General features: G+C 51.9%; 1 long non-coding RNA gene across 1 annotated transcript; it reads right to left on the bottom strand.

Moving 5' to 3' along the window:
* Nucleotides 1-724: 724 nt before the first annotated feature.
* LOC137483137 (uncharacterized) lies at nt 725-7,830 on the bottom strand. The gene is made up of 3 exons (XR_011004357.1): nt 7,456-7,830; nt 7,069-7,136; nt 725-912 (listed from the first exon to the last, which is right to left on the bottom strand). It is a non-coding gene; the product is annotated as an uncharacterized lncRNA (long non-coding RNA).
* Nucleotides 7,831-8,960: the final 1,130 nt, after the last annotated feature.

Raw genomic sequence — 8,960 nt, 5'->3', positions numbered from 1 at the left:
CAGCCAGGAGCCGAGGGACAGGGATGTCCTCGGTCACCCACGCTTGGGGATAACGGGATAAGGTGGTTGGGAAGTGCAGAAAGGGACTCGGTGCGTGTCCTGGGGAATCGCGGAACCACAGAAACGGCCAGGTTGGGCCGCCTGGTCCCACCTCCCTGTGTCAGCAGGGTTGTCCCAGAGCACATGCACAGGATTGCGTCCCGACGGTTCTTAAATATCGCCAGTGAGGGACACCCCGCAGCCTCTCTACTCTCTGTTCCAGTGTGGGTCACTGCACAGTAAAGAAGTTCTTCCTTATATTCAGGTGGAACATCCTGTGCATCAGTTTTTGCCCATTGCCTGTGTGCTACTGCTCAAGACCACCGAGAAGAGCCCTGCTCCATCTGCATATCCCCCCTTTAGATATTTATACACATTGATGAGGGAGGGACCACCTCTCGTCTCCTGTGCCCAGAAAAACCTTTGTTTGAGTAAGCTAAAATATTTAATCGCTCTCTAGCTGATAGAATGTCACTTGCTCATCACCATCATTAATATTCCTGGTATTTGTCCTCAATTCTTGCAGCCAGCAAGACAGCGACTGCAGACCGTGTGTGTATGTGCACATGAATTATACACATTTAAAAGGCAACTTGCATTGCTGATACCGTTTAGCACAACCTGCCTAATTCACAGCAGCCCTTACTTGATGCCTTTTTTATTCAATGCAAGCCTCTCCCAGCCCCTTCTCTCATCACAGCGAGCACACCACTCTGCTTCTGCCTGGAAAGGTTCATCTGGAAGTCCCAGCATGTCCTGCAGCCCCAGGGACACATCTATGCAATCCCTGCAGGAGACCCGTCAGCATGACAAGGCACTGAAGATGTAGCTGCCAGCTGCTGATGTGTGGAGAAAGATGAAAAGCTGATTTCACTGTTGGAAGGAAAGAAGAAAGTGAGAAACAAACATGAGCTCAGCACAACATTTGGAAGGGCAACAGCATCATGGTGGATCCATAGAGGGAGTCCCAGGCGGTCAGGGATGCTCCACTGAGACCATCTCTGCTCTCTGTGTGCCCTGGTACCCAAGCTCTTGGCTCAGAGGATACCCTCCTGTGCCACAGCCTCAGGGATCACCAGCAGTTATCCCAAGTCATTCAAGAATTTGGCCAGTAAAATTCCAAAAGGAAGTTTAAATATAACTCCAGAAGAGAGGTCTGCTGGCCTGGCTGGCTCAATACCTGAGCTGCAGTAACCCAAGCCACATCCTGTGCTCCTGTGCCCAGTCCCTGACGTACTGGGGGGTCCCTGCGCTCCTCCTGAGTGTGACTTGGGAGCTGCACAGCTCCCAGCCAGTCTCCCACCTACACCCTCTGTAGGAGCAGGTCCTGGCATGGGGAGCACAGCTGGGTGAGGAAGGTGGCTGCAGCCAGGGGACCTGCAGGCCGTTGGTGTCCCTCACCTGTCCCCCAGCCAGGGTGCAGCATTCCAGCTCGGTCCCTTTGGGACGCTGCTCTGCTGCCACGTGAGCAGAAACGAGCCCGCGGTGGCTAAGAGCCAAACTGGCTCCAGAGCTGCCAGGCAGGAGGGAGCTGGGCGAGTCTCACCCTCACGCAGTGCCCAGCCAGGCCAAACCCTGGCAGGTTTTCAGAGTTAGAAAATAAATGCATGAGAGAGAGAGAGAGAGGTGTCCATGCAAGCTTCTTGCATCAGCTATAGGGAACATCACCTTGGCAGGTCAGCTCTCAAACACCCATCCTTCATGGCAAGGGAAGCTGGGTGTGCACCACCTCCAGCTGGTGTGAACACGCTGGCCATGTCCAGCAAGCTCCGTGTGCTCCAGTCCTCCCTTGGTGTCCTCACCTCTGCTGGACCCATCTTCCCCTGCTCTGCCCAGCGTCCACTTGGATATTCTGCTCCTGCCTCCAGGGGCTTGCTGAGAAGCAGCCAAGGAGTTTCCACATTTCTGCAGCACAACTCACTGGGCAGTAATCCATCTCTGCTTTCCCCAAATACAACAAAAGCACCTGACTGGCATCCCCAATCCTGCTTCTCTGCCTCATCCTTCACCCCAGATGTGTCCCTGTGCCTGCCCAGACCACCTCAAGCAGCTCTGGGTGCTGCCTCCCGGCCCTGTGCTGGCCCTGCGCAGGCTCTGAGGAAGCAGTCTCCAGGGAAACTCCTCTGCTGAGCAGTGATTTGGGCAGGAGCTCCCCACCTCCCTTGCTCCCTGTACAACAGCTTATTTATTTCTCCCCGACTGAAGCGTGGCTTGCATATTTATCACAGACAGCCGGCTGCTTTGGTGCTGGCCTGGAGGTTTAAAGATGCTTTGATGGTGGCCATTAATGTCTCTGAGCATCTCTGGGTCTTGCTTGGCTGGAATATCCCCAGCTTCATTTCTGCTGGTCTGGCAAGCTCACCTAGGGGCCCAACCTTCCCTTTGGGAACAGCTTTAGTTCAGTGGCCTGGAGCAAGGCCTGTGCATGGCGAGGAGCACAAAGCAGCCAGTGTGACTGATATGCTCCTTAACTTCACCATCCTGTTTGGCTGGTAGCTCAGCCCCTTTCTCAGGTTCCCCTTGCCTAATTTTGTCCAGCGCTGTGGCCACGAGGTCACCGTTAAAAGTGTTTCTTTCCTACAGCTTCACCTTTGCTCTAGTCTGGTCCTGAATGCCGCTCAGCGTCTGCAGCACACTCCTGATCACACCTCCTTTCCCTGCATCCAGGGGCTGTGCAGACCTCGCAGTCAGCTCAGATTTGATGTGTGCTTCCCAAGGGAATTTTCTTTCCTCAGCACCTCCAGACCAGTTTGCTTGCTGCCAGTGCTGGTCACGCTGTTCCCTGGTGAGATGCCCAAGCTTTACACATGGATGGCAGAATATTAAGGCTCAGGCATCTTTAATGCTGTGCAAAAGAGGATTTTTCCAGGAAAGTCCAAGCTTCCTATCCGGGGTCATATGCTTTGATTTATTTATGTGGTTGTTATTGCTCCGTGAACCCTGCTAGGCAGAAACATTGTCAGGGACAATGCACACAAGGTTGGGCTGACTTTCCTGCAGCAGCCCTGCAATGTTGCCCTCCAGCAAACCCAACTGCCCCTGAGGGGTGTCAAAGTCCTGCTCCCAATGGACTTGCAAATGCAATCTGACCATCCAAATGCTGGTGCCCACAGGGAAAAGCTTTTCAAAGGACACCCACAGCTCATTCTTAGAAGAGAAAGATCTTCGCTCTGAGAAGAGGGTGGTGTGCTGGTGCAGAACCATTCTCAGGACTCTGGGCCAACAGTTACAACCTTCAATCAGGATGAAGATATAAATTCTTCATCAGGATAATCTGACCCAACCTTTTCAGTCTGGGTGAGATTCTTTCCCACAAAACAGTGGAAGCCCAAATTCCAGTCCCAATTTGCTGTGCCACTGGTGAGTGGGGCTGAGGGCAGGCTGCCAGCAAATCCCTGTGACCCTGCCATGGCAGGTGCCTGCAACCAGCAGACACCCATTCGTGGCACATAGTGGCCATCACAAAGGACTCGAGTACTTTTAAAATTAAACACCCAAACCATTTATTCTACTACTCAAAATATCCACATTTCGACCTGCTTTAGCTCAGAACCAGAAGAGAGTGCCCATTCCTGCAGGTTTCTGCCGGAGAGAGAGCTCCAACATCCCCCAGTTTAACCCAGATTTTAGCCTCTCCTTGCCTCATGTTTTTAACCCCAGAGCTTCCATCCCTTCTCAGGAGTGGGGGCCATGCACTAAAGCACAATGCACAGCCAGAGCAGCTATCTCAGCTTCTGCACTTCTGCTGCCAGGGCACAGGGGTGAGTGTGCCCTGAGTGCTCCCAGACAGTCCCGTATCTATCTGCAGCCATGTGATCCAGAGAGGTGGAAGACACTCCCTGGCTCTGAGATTAATTCGCTTGGACCCTTCCAGCAAAGCATATGAAGGATCAGCGTGAAGAGTGAGCGCGTTCCCACCAATAAGTAATTTTCAACCTGCGTAATAAAACAGCAGACACTAACGAGTTCCATTACATCCCCATGAAAAAGTGCTTTCACTTAGCAGGACTCCACAGCCCAGGGGCTTGGTGGTTTGGTGCTGCAGCCCAGCCAAAGGCACTGTGCTCTCAGGGCACTGTGCCATGCCTGGAGTAGGAACCAGCTCCTAAAGCTGCCGGCCCCTCACTGCTTCCACCCATGCTCTGCGCGCTGGGAAGTGGTGCTGCAGATGTGTTCATGTCTGAGAGTGCACCCCATGGATTTTCCTGGTGCTAGGAAGTCAGATTGAAATGTGAGCAAATATCCTGTAATTAAAATCTGAAGCCTGTTATGCAGCTTTTGCGTGTTTTTAATAAGTGGGTTGGAGGAGGGGATATCTAATGATACATGACTGCTTTTATCATCACAACTTTTCCCTCAAAGAGCCACAGTTCTTGTAGGACTTCCCCAAAGCCAGTAAATAATCTTGACTGCTTGAGAAAAATTCCCCCATTTCCTAGTTATTGATGACATGGGCTTTGGAAAGCAATACCTCCTCTAGAACACAATTTCTCACCTTGTATATTTTGCTGGAGATATATTAACCCAAGGTTTCTTATGTCCCCTAAACCACTTCCATTTCCAGGAGCATGTGAAAACATGACATAAGTTGACCACTGAACCTGATATTCTCTCTGAAGGATGATTACCCTCCATGCCACCCCTCTGCCATCAGGAATTTCAGCAGAAATATTTCAGACACTTCTACAAAGAGAAGAGATATAAGAGCTCTACTGTCCTTGTTCAAGATGACTTAAGCTCCACATGCTTCAGATGAGATGTCCTGCATCCTTCCCAGGTCCCAGCCACCCACAGCAGTGCCAGAGGTCCCTGACTCAGCCCACCCAAGGATGTGCCATTGCTATGGAGAAACAAAGCACGCTGGCAATGTGCTGTGATCCCCAGGAATTTGTGTTTCCCTGCCATCAGCTCCTTGCACCAGCACTGGCCAGGGTCATACATCTTTCTGCCTTGTGCCTGATGTGCAGGGAGGCACCAGCCAGCGGCTGCTCTGCAGAGCTCAATTAATTCAAGCACTGGCAGCTTGTGCAGGTGCCCTAAAAGCTCCCAAAGACTCAAGGTGAAAATCAATGAGATTGATGGGTGGAATTGCTGGGATATTTTCCTCGAAGCACCTAAGGATAATTAACAGCCAAAATGCTTGGTGTCAACCACCAAAGTTATGAAATACTAAATCAGAGGCAGCTCCCAGCAGCTTCGCTCGCTCCCGTTGCAGGTTGTACATTCACGATGAGGCCGTCAGCCAAGCACAGCCACAAATTCTCTCTTTTCCCCTGGGACTTCTGCTCCTTCTAGTGGCTGTCAGTTATTTAAATATTGTTTTACCCCTCTGCAGTCAAAGCAAAGCCCTGGGCTTTGCCATTCAAATCCTAGCCTGACCCACAGCACTGCTGGCTGTTTCCCTGGCAGGTAGCACCTGTGTGTTGCACCAGTAGGTACAGATCCAACAGGTGCTATTCTCCTCCTTGGATAGCCAGGGAACTGAGAAATAGTGAGAAGTTAAAATAATTTTGCTCTTTTGTGTGCATGAGTTTAGATTTCTGCCCCTCCCCAACTTTTGAGGACACTGGGCATCCTACCCCAATGTTTTCCTTCCCACTTTTGCAGCCTGGTGCCAGGCATGAGCAGTCAGCAGCCTGGACTCCAACACACTTCATGGGGGTACCAGAGGAGGTGGAACCAGGCAGGAACCCCATCAAGAGCCAGTCTGGAATGGTGGAGCTGAGCTGCCTGACCAGCTGTCCCACACAGAGTTCAGGTCTCCTCCTGTGACCCACAGCAGAGGGTCAGAACACACCCATTCCCTGTCCAGCCAGTCCTGGCTGCCTGCCCTGAGCACCAAGCATCACACCATGAGTGACAAAAGACCCCGGGAGGGTACAGCACATTTCTATGTCCAAGAGCTGCACTGTGCACTTAAGCAAAGGGGCTGGAGCAGGGGCAGCTCCATGCCTGACTCTACTTGACCCCTAGGCATGACTAAATGACCCTCCTTTAACCTTGGGATGTGCTGTGTGGGCCTGTTGTGCTCCTGGTATCACGAGGTTCTTCCTCCACTGCATATGGAGCCCCCATCCCTGCTTCCATTGCAGGGAAGTTTCAGTGCTGAACAGGTTTTCCTGCCTTTTCTCCCCATGCTATGACAAGGGAAGGCTCCATCCTGCACAGTTACTCCCCCAGCAGCCAGCACAGCTGTCCCATGCAGCCAGCACCCAGGGTGCATGGAGGGAACATGGGGAGCATCTCTTCTCCTCACTTGTGCTCTGCCTCACGCCAGGCCCTCTGGCTGTGACTCTCATTCAGCCTTGCCAGCTTTGTGTTTGCTTTCCCAAATATTTTACTGGTGCAAAAAAACTGACGTGAGCTGAGTTGTGAGCTGAGCCACCTCCACCTCCGAGCTGAAGCCCATGAAGTGAGAGAGATGATAACTTGGAAGCAAAGCAATGCCAAAGAGTAGAGCAACATACACCAGTCCTCCTGACCCCCTGGCAGTCTGCCCTGGTGCCACCAAGTCAAGCTGGGGACAGTCCCCAGTAGCCAGGGTGCTGGCATTGCCACTGCACCCACCACAGGCTCCTGATAACACCCTGTCAGCAGCTGATCAGCGAGTCAGAGGTAAAAGGGCTTCAGCAAAGTGCAGTGCCAGCAGCCAGTCGTGGCCACCGCTGTACAAGCACGGCCCGTGGGACACAGGCAGGGGGATTAAGAGATCTGTGTCAGCAGTGGGCTGTGTACACAAACACAGCAGCTAAAAGGGCTCATGTTCATGCTCTGTCCCCAGGGAGGTCGCTGGGGATGGGAAAGGGTCGGGGAGGGCCGGACATGCGGTGTCTGTGTCAGTCCTCTCAGCCAGAGGAGGAACCGGGCTGGAGATGGCAGAGTGAGATTGGCCTCAGGCAAGGGGACTGTCCCCCAGCTCCCCTCCCTGCAGAGAGCCGGCTGGGGATGGCAGATAATGCTGTAGTGCCTGGAAGGTTGCAGGGAACTCCCTGGCTCTGTAGTGGCCTTCAGGAGGCTGGAGAACCTCACCTGGTTCTGGAGATGGGAGCAAAGGAAAGGAATTGTTCCACCGGTGGTTTTAAAAAGTCAGCCCAGAGCTGTTGATGTAGGAAAGAGTCATCAAAGTCAGCAACTGCAATGGCATTCACCAGAGGATCTCAAAGTAACCCCAGGATATAGCTTGTCTGCTTTCCCAGCTCCAGGGGGCAAGCAAGACTATGGGATGCTCGTGGACACACTCTTGTAAAGCTTCCAGGAGGATCTTGAGTCCATAGACCACAGAGAGGCAGTGGGCCAGGAGCCCAGGCTTCAAGATACTGTACTTTATCACTTTATGCCTCTTCTGCCACTGTACTTCCCAATGAGCTCTTGAGGTTCTTGACAGCTGAACAAGCAACAAGGGCAAAAGAGACCTACATCAGGGACCTGAAACATCCTCTGTCTCCAATGCTGTCAGGGAAAATCAACATGGGATAAGAAGTTCAATTGCAAATCTGGGGATGCAGTGGCCAGGTTCTGCATTGATGCATTCATTTTTACAATTATATCAAGCAATATCAATTGTATCCAGTGATTGAAGAAGTCCTGAGGATGTTAGGTGATGGAGATTGATGGAGGAGTGACAATGACTGACCAGCTCCAACCACGATGGGTGAAAGAATCTCAGGCCAGAAGTGCAGAATTTGCAGGTGGATTTTGTTATATTTTGGCTGCCCAATTTGGCAGTGATACAAGAGCTTTTCTTTGTCTGGTGAGAGGAACAATGCTGACCTGTAAGGGAGTCTGTCCTCCTGCCAGGCTCGTTGTTGGACTTTGAAGTTCAATCATGAGCAAAATAAATGCAAAGTGAAGCCACGTGCAGTCAGAGCCAGGATTTCTTGCCTGCGTTTCAGTCTGTTCAATTTTCATGCTTTTCAGCTAACACTGTTTGTTCCTAAACATATTTTCATCTGACAGCAAGCAAGGCCAGGACTTCAGAGTGGAAACAACAGGAGCCAGAGAGTTTATCCTCTTCAGAGAGAGACTTCTTTCAGGTCCTCTCCATCCTCAGAAAAAGAACAAGCAGAAAATCACATATTGCCCCTCTCCACTCTGGCAAGTTACTTAAGCTGCTGTTCTCACAGTAAAATCTTGCCTTTGTTTCAGTAGAGACAGCACAAAGTCAGCACAAGACCACCCCAAGGTGGTCTTTCCTGCTCTCCAGAAACCTTGACAGCAATTTATGTCCTAAAGCAAGTTCACCCCCTAAGTCTGCCCAGCAGGAGAGACATCTTTACTCTCGAAGCGGGATTTTTCTTCAGCTTGCTTCCAGTCTACAGCCTTATCTTATTATTTTGTAATTCCTCTCCTAAAGATGCAAAACCAAGGCTCGTGCCAAACCAAAACATCCTTGCAGTTTATCTGAGTGGGGAGGAGCATGGGATGGTGGCCCAGAGCCTGGAGCAGGATGGCAGCTGGAGCCCGGAGAGCAGCCAGGGATGGTTAATGCTGGTGGGCCAGGAGACCTCCCCAGGACAACACCGCACAAAAGCCACCTTGGTGGCTGCTTTGGACTTTTTCTCCTGCCTAGTGGGACAAGGACACCATAGAGGGGAAAACCCAGGGCAGTGTCCCTGCACACACATCTCTCCCTCCCTGCACCTGCCAAATCCAGCCCAGTTCCTCCTCCCAGCAGGTCCTGATGGGATTTTTCCCAAACACTGCTTCCAGAAGGGATGAGCCATCCTGCTTCACGTGGCACTGCAGTTCCTGTGCCAGCCCTGGCTGTCTCTGCAGCTGTACTGTCTTAGCTGTTAATTTAATAATTAACTTTAGCCAGGCTCATTAGGGCACCTCCTGCCTTTCTGCACATGGCCATGCCGTGTTGCAGCCGCCGATAATCCCGGCCAGGGCCGGGGCACGGAGCTGCTGCTGCTTCTGGG

This window comes from Anomalospiza imberbis, chromosome 15 (genome assembly GCF_031753505.1).
Source record: "Anomalospiza imberbis isolate Cuckoo-Finch-1a 21T00152 chromosome 15, ASM3175350v1, whole genome shotgun sequence".
Lineage (NCBI taxonomy): Eukaryota > Metazoa > Chordata > Aves > Passeriformes > Viduidae > Anomalospiza > Anomalospiza imberbis.
This window is presented reverse-complemented; position numbering and strand designations above follow the sequence as displayed.